This window comes from Staurois parvus, unplaced genomic scaffold (assembly GCF_062004578.1).
Source record: "Staurois parvus isolate SC_StPar_1 unplaced genomic scaffold, SC_StPar_1.0 ptg001527l, whole genome shotgun sequence".
Taxonomy (NCBI): Eukaryota; Metazoa; Chordata; class Amphibia; order Anura; family Ranidae; genus Staurois; species Staurois parvus.
Window position 1 is genome coordinate 233791 of NW_028319323.1, and position 16210 is coordinate 250000.

The 16210-nt window shown below is 47.7% G+C and overlaps 1 pseudogene across 1 annotated transcript in view; it reads right to left on the reverse strand.

Annotated features, from left to right (window-relative positions):
* LOC149435369 (inactive heparanase-2-like) overlaps positions 1–16210 on the reverse strand; it is a 279818-nt pseudogene that overhangs the window by 202075 nt on the left and 61533 nt on the right. Inside the window, exon 3 of the transcript XR_016308497.1 lies at positions 10194–10355. The product of XR_016308497.1 is annotated as an inactive heparanase-2-like (transcript). The remainder of the gene's footprint in view (positions 1–10193; positions 10356–16210) is intronic.

Genomic DNA, 16210 nt, shown 5'->3' on the forward strand with positions numbered 1-16210 from the left:
GGATCAGAGAGAACAGTTTGGTTGATATTTAGAGACCAGGTTGGTGATGTAGCTGAGGGCAGAGTTGTAGATGGATTGTAAGTTGTTGTTGTATTTTGAATTTTATTAGTTGGGCGAGTGGAGGCCAGTGGAGGGATTGGCAGAGAGGGGTGGAGGACACTGAGTGGAGGCCAGTGGAGGGATTGGCAGAGAGGGGTGGAGGACACTGAATGGAGCCCAGTGAAGGGATTGGCATAGAGGGGTGGAGGACACTGAATGGAGGCCAGTGGAGGGATTGGAAGAGTGGGGTGGAGGACACTGAATGGAGGCCAGTGGAGGGATTGGCAGAGAGGGGTGGAGGACACTGAATGGAGGCCAGTGGAGGGATTGGAAGAGTGGGGTGGAGGACACTGAATGGAGGCCAGTGGAGGGATTGGCAGAGAGGGGTGGAGGACACTGAGTGGAGGCCAGTGGAGGGATTGGCAGAGAGGGGTGGAGGACACTGAATGGAGCCCAGTGAAGGGATTGGCATAGAGGGGTGGAGGACACTGAATGGAGGCCAGTGGAGGGATTGGCAGAGAGGGGTGAAGGACACTGAATGGAGGCCAGTGGAGGGATTGGCAGAGAGGGGTGGAGGACACTGAGTGGAGGCCAGTAGAGGGATTGGCAGAGAGGGGTGGAGGACACTGAATGGAGGCCAGTGGAGGGATTGGCAGAGAGGGGTGGAGGACACTGAATGGAGGCCAGTGGAGGGATTGGCAGAGAGGGGTGGAGGACACTGAATGGAGGCCAGTGGAGGGATTGGCAGAGGGGGGTGGGGGACACTGAATGGAGGCCAGTGGAGGGATTGGCAGAGGGGGGTGGGGGACACTGAGTGGAGGCCAGTGGAGGGATTGGCAGAGAGGGGTGGAGGACACTGAATGGAGCCCAGTGAAGGGATTGGCATAGAGGGGTGGAGGACACTGAACGGAGGCCAGTGGAGGGATTGGCAGAGAGGGGTGGAGGACACTGAATGGAGGCCAGTGGAGGGATTGGCAGAGGGGGGTGGGGGACACTGAACGGTTGGTAAGGTGGATGAGCCTGGCAGCAGCATTCATGATTTATCTGTTTTATACCTTTGCATACCCTTAAAGTGACTACAGATGATTTTATAAGATAGTTCCGAATCTAAGCTCTGCTTTTACTTCTCTTTGTGTTTAATGTACACATGTATCTGAGGGTCTCAAATCGTGACCACGAGGGACCAGTGCCAAGTCTTGGGCTCTGAGTCATAAATGTATAAATTAAGAATATTAAGACAGCAAAAAGTCCAGAAGTCTCCGAAAATTATTATTCATCATCACTAACACCTAACCAATAACACCTGATCAATCATCATCAACATCTGATTAGTCACCAACACCTGACCATTGTCACCAACACCTGACCATCGTCACCAACACCTGACCATCCTCCCAAAACACTTAACTATTGTCACCAACACTTGACCATCTTCACCAACATCTGACCATCATCACCAACACCTGACCATTGTCACCAACATCTGACCATCGTCACCAACACTTAACTATTGTCACCAACACTTGACCATCTTCACCAACACCTGACCATCATCACCAACACCTGACCATCGTCACCAACACCTGACCATTGTCACCAACACCTGATCATTGTCACCGACACCTGATCAATCATCATCAACATCTGATTAGTCACCATCAATATCTGATCAATCTTCACCAATGCCTGATCATTGTCACCAACACCTGATCAATCATCACCGACACCTGATCAATCATCACCAACATCTGACTATCATCACCAACACCTGACCATCGTCACCGACACCTGACCATCGTCATCAACACCTGACCATTGTCACCAACACCTGAATATCGTCACCGACACCTGACCATCGTCATCAACACCTGACCATCGTCACCAACACCTGAATATCGTCACCGACACCTGAATATCGTCACCGACACCTGACCATTGTCACCAACACCTGACCATCGTCACCAACACCTGATCATTGTCACCAACACCTGACCATCGTCACCAACACCTGACCATTGTCACCAACACCTGACCATCGTCACCAACACCTGACCATTGTCACCAACACCTGACCATCGTCACCAACACCTGACCATTGTCACCAACATCTGACCATCGTCACCAACACTTGACCATTGTCACCAACACCTGACCATTGTCACCAACATCTGACCATCGTCACCAACACTTGACCATTGTCACCAACACCTGATCAATCATCACTGACACCTGACCATCGTCACCAACACTTAACCATTGTCACCAACACTTGACCATCTTCACCAACATCTGACCATCATCACCAACACTTGACCATTGTCACCAACATCTGACCATCGTCATCAACACTTGACCATCTTCACCAACATCTGACCATCGTCATCAACACTTGACCATCTTCACCAACATCTGACCATCGTCATCAACACTTGACCATCTTCACCAACATCTGACCATCGTCACCAACACTTAACCATTGTCACCAACACTTGACCATCTTCACCAACACCTGACCATCGTCACCAACACCTGACCATTGTCACCGACACCTGATCAATCATCATCAACATCTGATTAGTCACCATCAATATCTGATCAATCTTCACCAATGCCTGATCATTGTCACCAACACCTGATCAATCATCACCGACACCTGATCAATCATCACCAACATCTGACTATCATCACCAACACCTGACCATCGTCACCGACACCTGACCATCGTCATCAACACCTGACCATCGTCACCGACACCTGACCATCGTCATCAACACCTGACCATTGTCACCAACACCTGAATATCGTCACCGACACCTGACCATCGTCATCAACACCTGACCATTGTCACCAACACCTGAATATCGTCACCGACACCTGACCATCGTCATCAACACCTGACCATCGTCACCAACACCTGACCATGGTCACCAACACCTGACCATTGTCACCGACACCTGACCATCGTCACCGACACCTGACCATCGTCATCAACATCTGACTGATGACCAAAGACTGTATGACTTGCACCTTTTCTATTGTACATACTTATGTCAGCCATCTAATAATAGAGACATCTCCAGCATACATGCGTTGTGTGATCTCCTATCAGTTAGACCTCACTGTCTAACCAGGGCCAGGTCGCTGTACGTGTATGTCCACTATCGTCCAATCATGGACAATTTGTAGGATGTAAATCGCTGAGAGGAAAATAATATTTATTGCACTATAAAGCCCGGTAAGGCAGCCCACTTTGGTCCGATGTGCTGATTTTAAGACCTTTTAGTGCATTAGATAAGAGGATGATGTATGGCTATCACCCCCGAGTATATAATACACATGACTAAGACGAGCCATCACCACGAGGGAGCCATCACCACGAGGGAGCCTCACCACGAGGGAGCCATCACCACGAGGGAGCCTCACCACGAGGGAGCCTCACCACGAGGGAGCCATCACCACGAGGGAGCCTCACCACGAGGGAGCCTCACCACGAGGGAGCCATCACCACGAGGGAGCCATCACCACGAGGTCTCACCTCATAACTGTACATTCACCTGTCAAACAACCGACATGAGGACTACGTAGGCCGGGTCTGTCTGCCATTATCTCCGTAACATTCACCGGGTTCATTCAGAGTGCAGCTCACAGAAAGAAAAACATGGAAAACGTCCTTCACATCCCATCCTATGGGCTCCCCATCCTCCATCTGTCCATCTTCCTCAACTCGTAGGACATTTGAAGTTTATTTTCCATAATGGAGTCTGAGCCATGGGAGACATTAGTACATGGGATAGAACATAAGACGCGGGCCAGACTCCATGTTTGTTTAATATAAGACGGCTCCTATGAGATCATTCCATATCACAATCCATTCACTAATTCTACAGAATTAACATAGAAAATAAATAGAGAGCTCGGGGTGAACGGCGGAGGGTCAGCTGCTGGATTCCAGGAGGAGACGTTCATCGGAGAAATCTGAGAATTACCTGTTTATTTGTCATGAGAAGTCATGCCTCGGACAGGCGCCCATTACCCATCACTCACACGTCAGGGTCCACCGACAGATCTGAAGGCCGATATCTCCACAATATACCTACTACAGGTTCAGGGAATGGTCGTGTCTACTCATATCAGGTGCTTCCTGTAAGTTGTCACCCTACTTATCAAGATGTCACCACCAATCACTCCTATATCCCCCAAAGCCAAAGATCAACCTTCCACGGGAGTCTTGAGTCTGAAGGAGGGGGAGGGGGCATAGTGGCAATTCTGAAGCCGGTCACATGGTACAGTCTCAATCTTTTTTTGTTTTTAGTTGAACCAACGGTTAGGTAGTCTAAAGACTTACCTAATGGAGTGAAATGACTCCGGAAACAATGTGAACGATCAGTATTTCATCGACTTCTAATGCTTTGTTGGCAACTCTTCTGTTTGATCCTCAGAAACAAATGACCAATCCGGATCGCCTACTATAGAGGAGCCTTTCTCATGCTTTTTATATGGAGAAACCCTTGAAGAAACGTTCTGACCTCAGGTGACCCCTGCTGAAGCCTCGTTCACAATCCCAATCTGACAGCCATGTGGGTATGGATGCACAGCTCTGAACGCACTCTGTCCGCGGACGTCATCTCGCACCTAAATGGCTGTAGAATTGGGAACAGAACCTGAGTCCATGCAGCCATTGAGGTCCAAATGACAGGAAAGGGACTCTCTGCATAGAGATGCATGGAACACCTGTACACCCTGTGTGGCCAAACATGGTCCTGGCACGGTGTACGCTGCAGTGCGGCCAAGTGAGCGAAGCCTTATAATTACTAAATGTCCAGCTGAAAGTTGGTGGTCAGTGGGAAGAATGTCCCTTACATTGGGGATCAGTGGGAAGAATGCTCCTTACATTGGGGGTCAGTGGGAAGAATGTCCCTTACATTGGGGGTCAGTGGGAAGAATGTCCCTTACATTGGGGGTCAGTGGGTAGAATGTCCCTTACATTGGGGATCAGTGGGAAGAATGTCCCTTACATTGGGGGTCAGTGGGAAGAATGTCCCTTACATTGGGGGTCAGTGGGAAGAATGTCCCTTACATTGGGGGTCAGTGGGAAGAATGTCCCTTACATTGGTGATCAGTGGGAAGAATGTCCCTTACATTGGGGGTCAGTGGGAAGAATGTCCCTTACATTGGGGGGTCAGTGGGAAGAATGTCCCTTACATTGGGGATCAGTGGGAAGAATGTCCCTTACATTGGGGGGTCAGTGGGAAGAATGTCCCTTACATTGGGGATCAGTGGGAAGAATGTCCCTTACATTGGGGGGTCAGTGGGAAGAATGTCCCTTACATTGGTGATCAGTGGGAAGAATGTTCCTTACATTGGGGGTCAGTGGGATGAATGTCCCTTACATTGGCGGTCAGTGGGAAGAATGTCCCTTACATTGGGGATCAGTGGGAAGAATGTCCCTTACATCGGGGGTCAGTGGGAAGAATGTCCCTTACATTGGGGGTCAGTGGGAAGAATGTCCCTTACATTGGGGATCAGTGGGAAGAATGTCCCTTACATTGGGGGTCAGTGGGAAGAATGTCCCTTACATTGGGGGTCAGTGAGAAGAATGTCCCTTACATTGGGGGTCAGTGGGAAGAATGTCCCTTACATTGGGGGTCAGTGGGAAGAATGTCCCTTACATTGGGGGTCAGTGGGAAGAATGTCCCTTACATTGGGGATCAGTGGGAAGAATGTCCCTTACATTGGGGGTCAGTGGGAAGAATGTCCCTTACATTGGGGGTCAGTGGGAAGAATGTCCCTTACATTGGGGGTCAGTGGGAAGAATGTCCCTTACATTGGGGGTCAGTGGGAAGAATGTCCCTTACATTGGGGGTCAGTGGGAAGAATGTCCCTTACATTGGGGATCAGTGGGAAGAATGTCCCTTACATTGGGGGTCAGTGGGAAGAATGTCCCTTACATTGGTGATCAGTGGGAAGAATGTCCCTTACATTGGGGATCAGTGGGAAGAATGTCCCTTACATTGGGGGGGTCGGTGGGAAGAATGTCCCTTACATTGGGGGTCGGTGGGAAGAATGTCCCTTACATTGGGGGTCGGTGGGAAGAATGTCCCTTACATTGGGGGTCAGTGGGAAGAATGTCCCTTACATTGGGGGTCAGTGGGAAGAATGTCCCTTACATTGGGGGTCAGTGGGAAGAATGTCCCTTACATTGGTGATCAGTGGGAAGAATGTCCCTTACATTGGGGATCAGTGGGAAGAATGTTCCTTACATTGGTGGTCAGTGGGAAGAATGTCCCTTACATTGGTGGTCAGTGGGAAGAATGTCCCTTACATTGGGGGTCAGTGGGAAGAATGTCCCTTACATTGGGGGTCAGTGGGAAGAATGTCCCTTACATTGGTGGTCAGTGGGTAGAACGTCCCTTACATTGGTGGTCAGTGGGAAGAATGTCCCTTACATTGGTGGTCAGTGGGAAGAATGTCCCTTACATTGGGGGTCAGTGGGAAGAATGTCCCTTACATTGGGGGGGTCAGTGGGAAGAATGTCCCTTACATTGGTGATCAGTGGGAAGAATGTCCCTTACATTGGGGGTCAGTGGGAAGAATGTCCCTTACATTGGGGGTCAGTGGGAAGAATGTCCCTTACATTGGGGGGTCAGTGGGAAGAATCTCCCTTACATTGGAGGTCAGTGGGAAGAATGTCCCTTACATTGGGGGTCAGTGGGTAGAATGTCCCTTACATTGGTGATCAGTGGGTAGAATGTCCCTTACATTGGGGGTCAGTGGGAAGAATGTCCCTTACATTGGGGGTCAGTGGGTAGAATGTCCCTTACATTGGGGGTCAGTGGGAAGAATGTCCCTTACATTGGTGATCAGTGGGAAGAATGTCCCTTACATTGGGGGTCAGTGGGAAGAATGTCCCTTACATTGGGGGTCAGTGGGAAGAATGTCCCTTACATTGGGGGTCAGTGGGAAGAATGTCCCTTACATTGGGGGTCAGTGGGAAGAATGTCCCTTACATTGGGGGTCAGTGGGAAGAATGTCCCCTACATTGGGGGGTCAGTGGGAAGAATGTCCCTTACATTGGGGGTCAGTGGGTAGAATGTCCCTTACATTGGTGGTCAGTGGGAAGAATGTCCCTTACATTGGGGGTCAGTGGGAAGAATGTCCCTTACATTGGGGGTCAGTGGGAAGAATGTCCCTTACATTGGGGGTCAGTGGGTAGAATGTCCCTTACATTGGGGGTCAGTGGGTAGAATGTCCCTTACATTGGGGGTCAGTGGGTAGAATGTCCCTTACATTGGGGGTCAGTGGGAAGAATGTCCCTTACATTGGTGGTCAGTGGGTAGAATGTCCCTTACATTGGGGGTCAGTGGGTAGAATGTCCCTTACATTGGGGGTCAGTGGGTAGAATGTCCCTTACATCTTGCCGGCACACCGTATTGCAGCAATGTAGTAGCTGTAGAATCGCTGTGTTAGTGACTACTACATACTCCTGGCAGTGATTGGACGATCTGTCGCAGACATTCCCAGTCATGTGTAGCTCAGTCACTGATTTCTCGCAGACACAGAATCCCGGCTTCGGCACCTTCCTATGTGATCCAACAGATGTGGATGGCCGTGGTGCACCATGGATCTGCAGCTGCATCGATCAGTACTGCAGTCACTCACATCCAGAGACAACAAGGGAGCCGAGAGGTTTGGAGGTACAAAGTGGGACTCGGCCCCAACAAAGCAGAAAAGTGGAATCAATTCTGTAAAACGAGGAGCCATGAAAAAGAATACGGAGCCTCACACCGGCTATCAGCCCCTTTGTCATGTGTAAAGAATCAGCTTCAGCTTCTCCCCGTCACAAGCCACGCCCACTGACGCGTTTCAACCTATCATGGTGTTCGTCATAGAGGTCCTCATGGGAGGGTGAAACGCGTCAGTCGTGCCCTGAATGGAGACATCGGGGCTGATAGTCCTTTCCATTAGAGGCTGGGAAGGCCTTGTTGGATGCACCTGATGGTATTGGTGTCACTGGGATGTCGCAGGATCGTGCATTGGAGCAACGCTACATTATCTGAGGTCACGGGGCAAGAAAAGGGTTCAAAATGTCGTCTGCAATGGAAACTGTAATACTTTGGGTCATTAATACGTGTCTGAGCCATCGTTGTGTATATGGAGATACCCAGTATTACCAATAAACATTTACTACACGGCCCCACCAATGAGAGGAAGACTCTGAGAACCCATCAGATCCCAATGGGGAGGAGTCTCCTGCTGGATCTCTATACTGACATGGACGGGGGATGGGTGAGGAACATAAGGACGCCCCATCATTGGATGGAAATGATCGACCTACAGAGGACTGAATTCACAGACACCCCGAAAATCAGAGTGAAGAGATGATGCAGCAGGCGAGTCCATGTTGGTGAAATGTCATTGCAGGAACTCAGAATGGCCCTCAGTAGTCTGTGTGGCCCCCACGTGCTTGTATGCATGCCTGACAATGTCGGGGGAGGGTCCTAATGAGACCACGGATAGAGTCCTGGGGGATTTCCTCCCAGATCTGGACCAGGTCATCACTGAGCTCCTGGACAGTCTGAGGTGCAACCTGGTGGCGTCGGATGGACCGCAACATGACATCCCAGAGGAGTTCTATTGGATATAGGTCAGGAGAGTGTGGGGGCCATTCAATGGTATCAATTCCTTCATCCTCCAGGAACTGCCTGCATACTCTCCCCACATGAGGCCGGGCATTGTCTGCACCAGGAGGAACCCAGGACCCACCGCACCAGGAGGAACACGGGACCCACTGCACCAGGAGGAACACGGGACCCACTGCACCAGGAGGAACCCGGGACCCACTGCACCAGGAGGAACCCAGGACCCACCGCACCAGGAGGAACACGGGACCCACTGCACCAGGAGGAACCCGGGACCCACTGCACCAGGAGGAACCCAGGACCCACTGTACCAGGAGGAACCACTGCACTGGCGTAGGGTCTGACAATGGATCCAAGGATTTCATCCCGATACCTAATAGCAGTCAGGGTGCCATTGTCTATCCTGTAGAGGTCTGTGTGTCCCTCCATGGATATGCCCCCCCAGACCATCACTGACCCACCACCAATGCAGTCATGCTGAACCATGTTACAGGCAGCAGAACGTTCTCCACGGCTTCTCCAGACCCTTTCACGTCTGTCACATGTGCTCAGGGGGAACCTGCTCTCATCTGTGAAAAGCACAGGGTGCCAGTGGCGGACCTGCCAATTCTGGGGTTCAATGGCAAATGCCAATCCAGCTCTATGGTGCCGGGCAGTGAGCACAGGGGCCACTAGAGGATGTCGGGCCCTCAGGCCACCCTCATGAAGTCTGTTTCTGATTGGTCAGAGACATTCCCACCAGTGGCCTGCTGGAGGTCATTCTGTAGGGCTCTGGCAGGGCTCATCCTGTTCCTCCTTGCACAAAGGAGCAGATACCGGTCCTGCTGATGGGTTAAGGACCTTCTACGGCCCTGTCCAGCCCTCCTAGAGGAACTGCCTGTCTCCTGGAATCTCCTCCGTGCTCTTGTCTCCTGGAATCTCCTCCATGCTCTTGTCTCCTGGAATCTCCTCCATGCTCTTGAGACTGTGCTGGGAGGGACAGCAAACCTTCTGGCAATGGCAGGTATTAATGTGCCATCCTGGAGGAGTTGGACTGCCTGTACAACCTCTGTAGGGTCCAGGTATGGCCTCATGCTACCAGTAGTGACACTGACCCGAGCCAAATGCAGAACCAGTGAGAGACAGTCAGAAAAGATGAGAAGGAAAAAAATGTCAGTGGCCTCCACCTGTAAAACCATTCCTGTTTTGGGGGTCGTCTCATTGTTGCCCATCTAGTGCACCTGTTGTTAATTTCATGAACACCAAAGCAGCTGAAACTGATGAACAACCCCCTCTGTGACTTACCTGACCAGATCCTCTGCGACTTACCTGACCAGATCCATATCCCAGGAGAGAGAATCGACTTCATGTGACTCGGATTACAAAGTCTGCATTTCATTTTTTGGAGTGTGTATGAAAAAGGATAGGACATGGTACTGGAGGGGGTACCATTCACCATACATGGTACATAGATATCACATGGTAGTCATACATCATACATGGTAGTCATACATGTACCATACGTCGGGTCCTTACCTGTTAGTGTCAGGTTGCTGTAGGTGTTGGAGAAATGTTCCTTCAGCAGGATGAGGTGCATCTGAGCCGCCTTCTCCCTCTGCAGCTCCAGCATGGTGTCGGGGTGCTGAGCGATTTTGCAGCCTTTCTGTTTGTCCAGAGAGATGTCGCTGCGCACAATGTCTGCAATACAAACGTTTCCCGTTCAGTGTCATGTGACTGTTCCCTGGGGGTCCCATCAGGATCGTGTCCCCTTGTCCCCCTCCCCCATCAGAGGTCATGTCCCCTTGTCCCCCTCCCCCATCAGAGTGCATGTCCCGCTCCCCCATCAGAGGGCGTGTCCGTGTCCCCCTCCCCCATCAGAGGGCGTGCCCCCTCCCCCATCAGAGGGCGTGTCCCCTTGTCCCCCTCCCCCATCAGAGGGCATGTCCCCGTGTCCCCCTCCCCCATAAGAGGGCGTGTCCCCCTCCCCCATCAGAGGGCGTGTCCCCTTGTCCCCCTCCCCCATCAGAAGTCGTGTCCCCTTGTCCCCCTCCTCCATCAGAGGTCGTGTCCTCTTGTCCCCCTCCCCGATCAGAGGTCGTGTCCCCTTGTCCCCCTCCCCCATCACAAGTCGTGTCCCCTTGTCCCCCTCCCCCATCAGGATCTTGTCCCCCTCCCCCATCAGAGGTCATGCCTCCTTGTCCCCCTCCCCCATCAGAGGTCATGCCTCCTTGTCCTCCTCCCCCATCAGAGGTCGTGTCCCCTTTTCCTCTGATATCACCCCGATATATACCTGATATGACGGAACATCGGGGGTCTCGTGCCCCTCACCCCGATGTATACCTGATATGACGGAACATAGGGGGTCTCGTGCCCCTCAACCCGATGTATACCTGATATGACGGAACATAGGGGGTCTCGTGCCCCTCACCCCGATGTATACCTGATATGGCGGAACATCGGGGGTCTCGTGCCCCTCACCCCATTGTATACCTGATATGACGGAACATCGGGGGTCTCGTGCCCCTCACCCCGATATATACCTGATATGACGGAACATCGGGGGTCTCGTGCCCCTCACCCCGATATATACCTGATATGATGGAACATCGGGGGTCTCGTGCCCCTCACCCCGATATATACCTGATATGGCGGAACATCGGGGGTCTCGTGCCCCTCACCCCATTGTATACCTGATATGACGGAACATCGGGGGTCTCGTGCCCCTCACCCCGATATATACCTGATATGACGGAACATAGGGGGTCTCGTGCCCCTCACCCCATTGTATACCTGATATGACGGAACATCGGAGGTCTCCTGCCCCTCACCCCGATATATACCTGATATGACGGAACATCGGGGGTCTCGTGCCCCTCACCTCGATATATATACCTGATATGACGGAACATCGGGGGTCTCGTGCCCCTCACCTCGATATATATACCTGATATGACGGAACATCGGGGGTCTCGTGCCCCTCACCCCGATATATACCTGATATGACGGAACATCGGGGGTCTCGTGCCCCTCACCTCGATATATATACCTGATATGATGGAACATCGGGGGTCTCGTGCCCCTCACCCCGATATATACCTGATATGACGGAACATCGGGGGTCTCGTGCCCCTCACCCCGATATATACCTGATATGGCGGAACATCGGGGGTCTCGTGCCCTTCACCCCATTGTATACCTGATAGGACGGAACATCGGAGGTCTCGTGCCCCTCACCCCGATATATACCTGATATGACGGAACATCGGGGGTCTTGTGCCCCTCACCTCGATATATATACCTGATATGACGGAACATCGGGGGTCTCGTGCCCCTCACCCCTTCACTGCAGTTTCTTTTAATTCTGGTAAATTGACTTTTAGGAGTAAATAATATCATTCCAGATTTGTATATAGGAACAATAGGTGACTGAGGACTAGAATCGTCCATAATGTTATAGATCCACCAAAAACGTTACATTTATTCCCTGATATAGAAGGTTTTCCCACTGCAATAGGTGTAAGGCATGGAACACTATTAGAAGAGAACATAAAAAGAAAAGAAAACATTTTTGTTCTGCATCCACTAATAAAGAATATAAAATTGATTCTTTGATTTCTTGTGCCTCTTCAGACGTGGTGTATGTCTTAGAATGCCCGTGTGATCTCCGATATGTGGGGAGGACAGTGCGGCTTCTGAAGATTAGAAGAGGAGAACATAATATAAAAGAAGTCTTTGACAATCATAATGTGTCGCACTTTAAATTAAAACATAATAGTGATCCCAGTTTGCTTACATTTTATGGTATAGAAAAAATGAAACATCATTGGAGAGGAACTGATATGGTCAACCTCCCTAGCGGTCTGATGATGTCAGGATTTCTGTGCTCAAAGCGGTACTTTTTTTTGCATGGAAATATGTATTTTTTATTGTCGGCCTGTAATTCTTTGGAATAACTCCCTGAAATCTGTCCGGACAAGAGTCTAGTAAACATCCCGGGGAGGATAAAACTTGAAACACGAAATCATAAATAATAATATAATAAATAATCATAAAAAATAATAATATAATAATAATAAATGTAATTCAATAATATAATCAAACCAAGAACACTGAAATGTGAAATATAGCGCCAAGTTGGCCCATCGCTGAGCTCAGTCGCAGAATCGTTTTCAGTGTCTGATGAGGAATTTCCCCCACCAATCATTATCACTCAATTCTGCAAGTGGTTCTGATTTACTATCGCTGTTCTCTAGCCGGTCTAAAACCGCGTCTGACCTAAAGGGACGCTTTTTGGACGCCATGGATGTTTGTCAGTTTCCAGGCACAAAGGGCAGTAAAAATGCAGGCAGGGCGCCGGACAAAGCACTCGGGACAACATGTATGTGAAATGGTTTGATACAGGAATGTTATACGATGTGATTTTACTGTATTTAGTGAATGTCACTTTTTCAACTTTCAAATTCCCGCCAGTTCCATCCCCCGTACGTCCCGACGTCGCAGGAAATGGAACCCGGAAGACAGATGCCGGCATTGGCCGGAGGACATTACAGGGGACACTGCAGGGGGGACATCGCGGGAGCGCAGGACAAGGTAAGTGATCGAGGGATCCCGGAGCAACGCTGCAGTGTATTCCCGAGTGTAGCTGGGGGGGGGTCACCGCTTGTGGTGCTGAAACTTTACCCCGAGCTACACTCGGGAATACCTCCGGGGGGGGGGGGTTACTGAAATATCAAAAAAGAGACACGTTGGATATATGAATTCAATTCATGGAAACCGAATGGTTTGAATATAGATATTGCTTTCTCACAAATTTTTAAATTTAATGTTTTTGATAAAATAATTTGGGATTTGAGTATTGTTTATTATAACCGCTGATTTTCACTTACCTATTATTTGTGACTGCAGGTTTTTGGCTAGATTATGTCGTTTATATTATTTATTTATTTTAATTTTTTTTTCCAAAAATAATTTTATTGGGAAAGTTAAGGCAGATCAATGTACATAGAAATGTGAGTTACAGTCCGAACATAGACACAATATGCAGCATCCCGTTCCGCAGACGGGCTATGGGTTTGAATTGTAGTACAGATCGAGGTGAGGTATATCTTTATATCAGAGGCATGTGACATAAATGTACAGATTTGAGTAGATAAGATATGATCTGTAGCAATATGTAATGGTAGATGTAGTTTCAGTCCTTGTCATTAAAGAAATAAGGTACTCAGAGACAGATGGTCACCAATCAGCATCTGAAGGGACAGAGCTTCCTCTGGAAGTGACACCTGGGTGCTCATAAGACTTTGTCACCTATATGTAATCAGACTCAGCCATCTTCCTGAAGCTGAAAAGAGAAATGCAGACATTTCGACTTCATGACAGCAGGGGGCTCCTATCTGTATGGAGCTCTAAAAGTATATACACGGATCAAAGGAGTATGTTTCATCCCTCATAAAAGCTAAAATATTAGTTGCAGAGAGATGAAAATACTTCCTTCTGATTGGACACTCTGTGGGTTACATCGGCATGTAAAAACCGTATTTGTGGCCTCTGTAGAATGCCAGGAAAATGCAGGAAATGGTTAGGTGGCGCTGGAGTGCGATAGTCGGATGGTGTTTGGTACTGTTGCGATCGGACTGATGCGCTGGTGTCGGAAATCCAATCCCCGACTTGTTGATTCAAGCTGGTTTTGCTCCAATTGACTTTGGGTAGTTCGGCACCCAGAACAGCCTGTGGGCGGGTACAGGAACACCCCCCCAGGGTCAATTGACCTAGGACTAATGTCCCGCCTACATCCATATCCCCATAAATTATATCACGGCTCATCTTATATACGGCTTTATATATTCAAAGTTTAGTCCCCTTTATTCCCTCTTACCCCAAGTCACGTATGCGCCTCGGTTAGCTAGTTGCTGTGGGCGTGGCGTTGTGGGAGGAGCCGTGACAAGGTATATAGCAAACCAGCAGATACAAAGAGTGTAATAGATAAATCGTTATAGGTATGTTAATTATCGACCTACTTGTGAGGGAATGTGAAATGCCGGGGAAGAATATCACGTGGGGATGCGTGTCCTATGATGTGTGTGCCCATTTGGGGAGCGTGTGATCCACGTGAGATTAGTCACACCTGTATGAGAGATTACATGCTGTATTTTGTTGGGGATATATGAAGAAATCGTACAAAAGGTGTAAAGAGAAGTCAGAGAGGTGAACAGATAGAAGAGGAGATGCAGAGGGCGGTAGTAGGGGAAATATGAAGTAAAAAAAAAAAAAAAGGGGGGGGGGGTGGGGGAGGGGGTTAATTTTTGATTTATTTTGTATTTTAGTTAATTACAGATTATTGTGTCTGAAGGAGTGAATTATATTTTCAATTATTGACTCCTTTTTTGGTTAATTGGTAGCGGAGTTGGAGTTCTCCTTTAATGGATGTACTGTCCCTTTAAGTACAGCGAATATGCCGTGATTATTCTATTCTGTATTTATCATTCCTGATATCAGTGGATGTAGATATATAGATACAGATATATATATATATACAGATATAGATACAGATATATATATATATACAGATATAGATACAGATATAGATAGATATAGATATAGATACAGACATAGATATACAGATACAGATATAGATATAGATACAGATATAGATACAGATATAGATATAGATACAGATATAGATACAGATACAGATACAGATACAGATATAGATACAGATATAGATATACAGATATAGATACAGATATAGATATAGATACAGATATAGATACAGATATAGATACAGATATAGATACACAGATATAGATACAGATATAGATACAGATACAGATATAGATACAGATATAGATATAGATATAGATATAGATATACAGATATAGATACAGATATAGATATAGATACAGATATAGATACAGATATAGATATACAGATATAGATACAGATATAGATACAGATATAGATACAGATATAGATATAGATACAGATATAGATACAGATATAGATATAGATACAGATACAGATATAGATATAGATACAGATACAGATATAGATACAGATATAGATACAGATATAGATACAGATACAGATATAGATACAGATACAGATACAGATATAGATATACAGATATAGATACAGATATAGATACAGATATAGATATAGATACAGATATAGATATAGATATAGATACAGATATAGATACAGATATAGATACAGATATAGATACACAGATATAGATACAGATATAGATATACAGATATAGATACAGATATAGATACAGATATAGATACAGATATAGATACACAGATATAGATACAGATATAGATATAGATATAGATATAGATATACAGATATAGATATAGATACAGATATAGATATAGATATACAGATATAGATATACAGATATAGATACAGATATAGATACAGATATAGATACAGATACAGATATAGATACAGATATAGATACAGATATAGATATAGATATAGATACAGATACAGATATAGATACAGATATAGATACAGATACAGATACAGATATAGATATAGATATAGATACA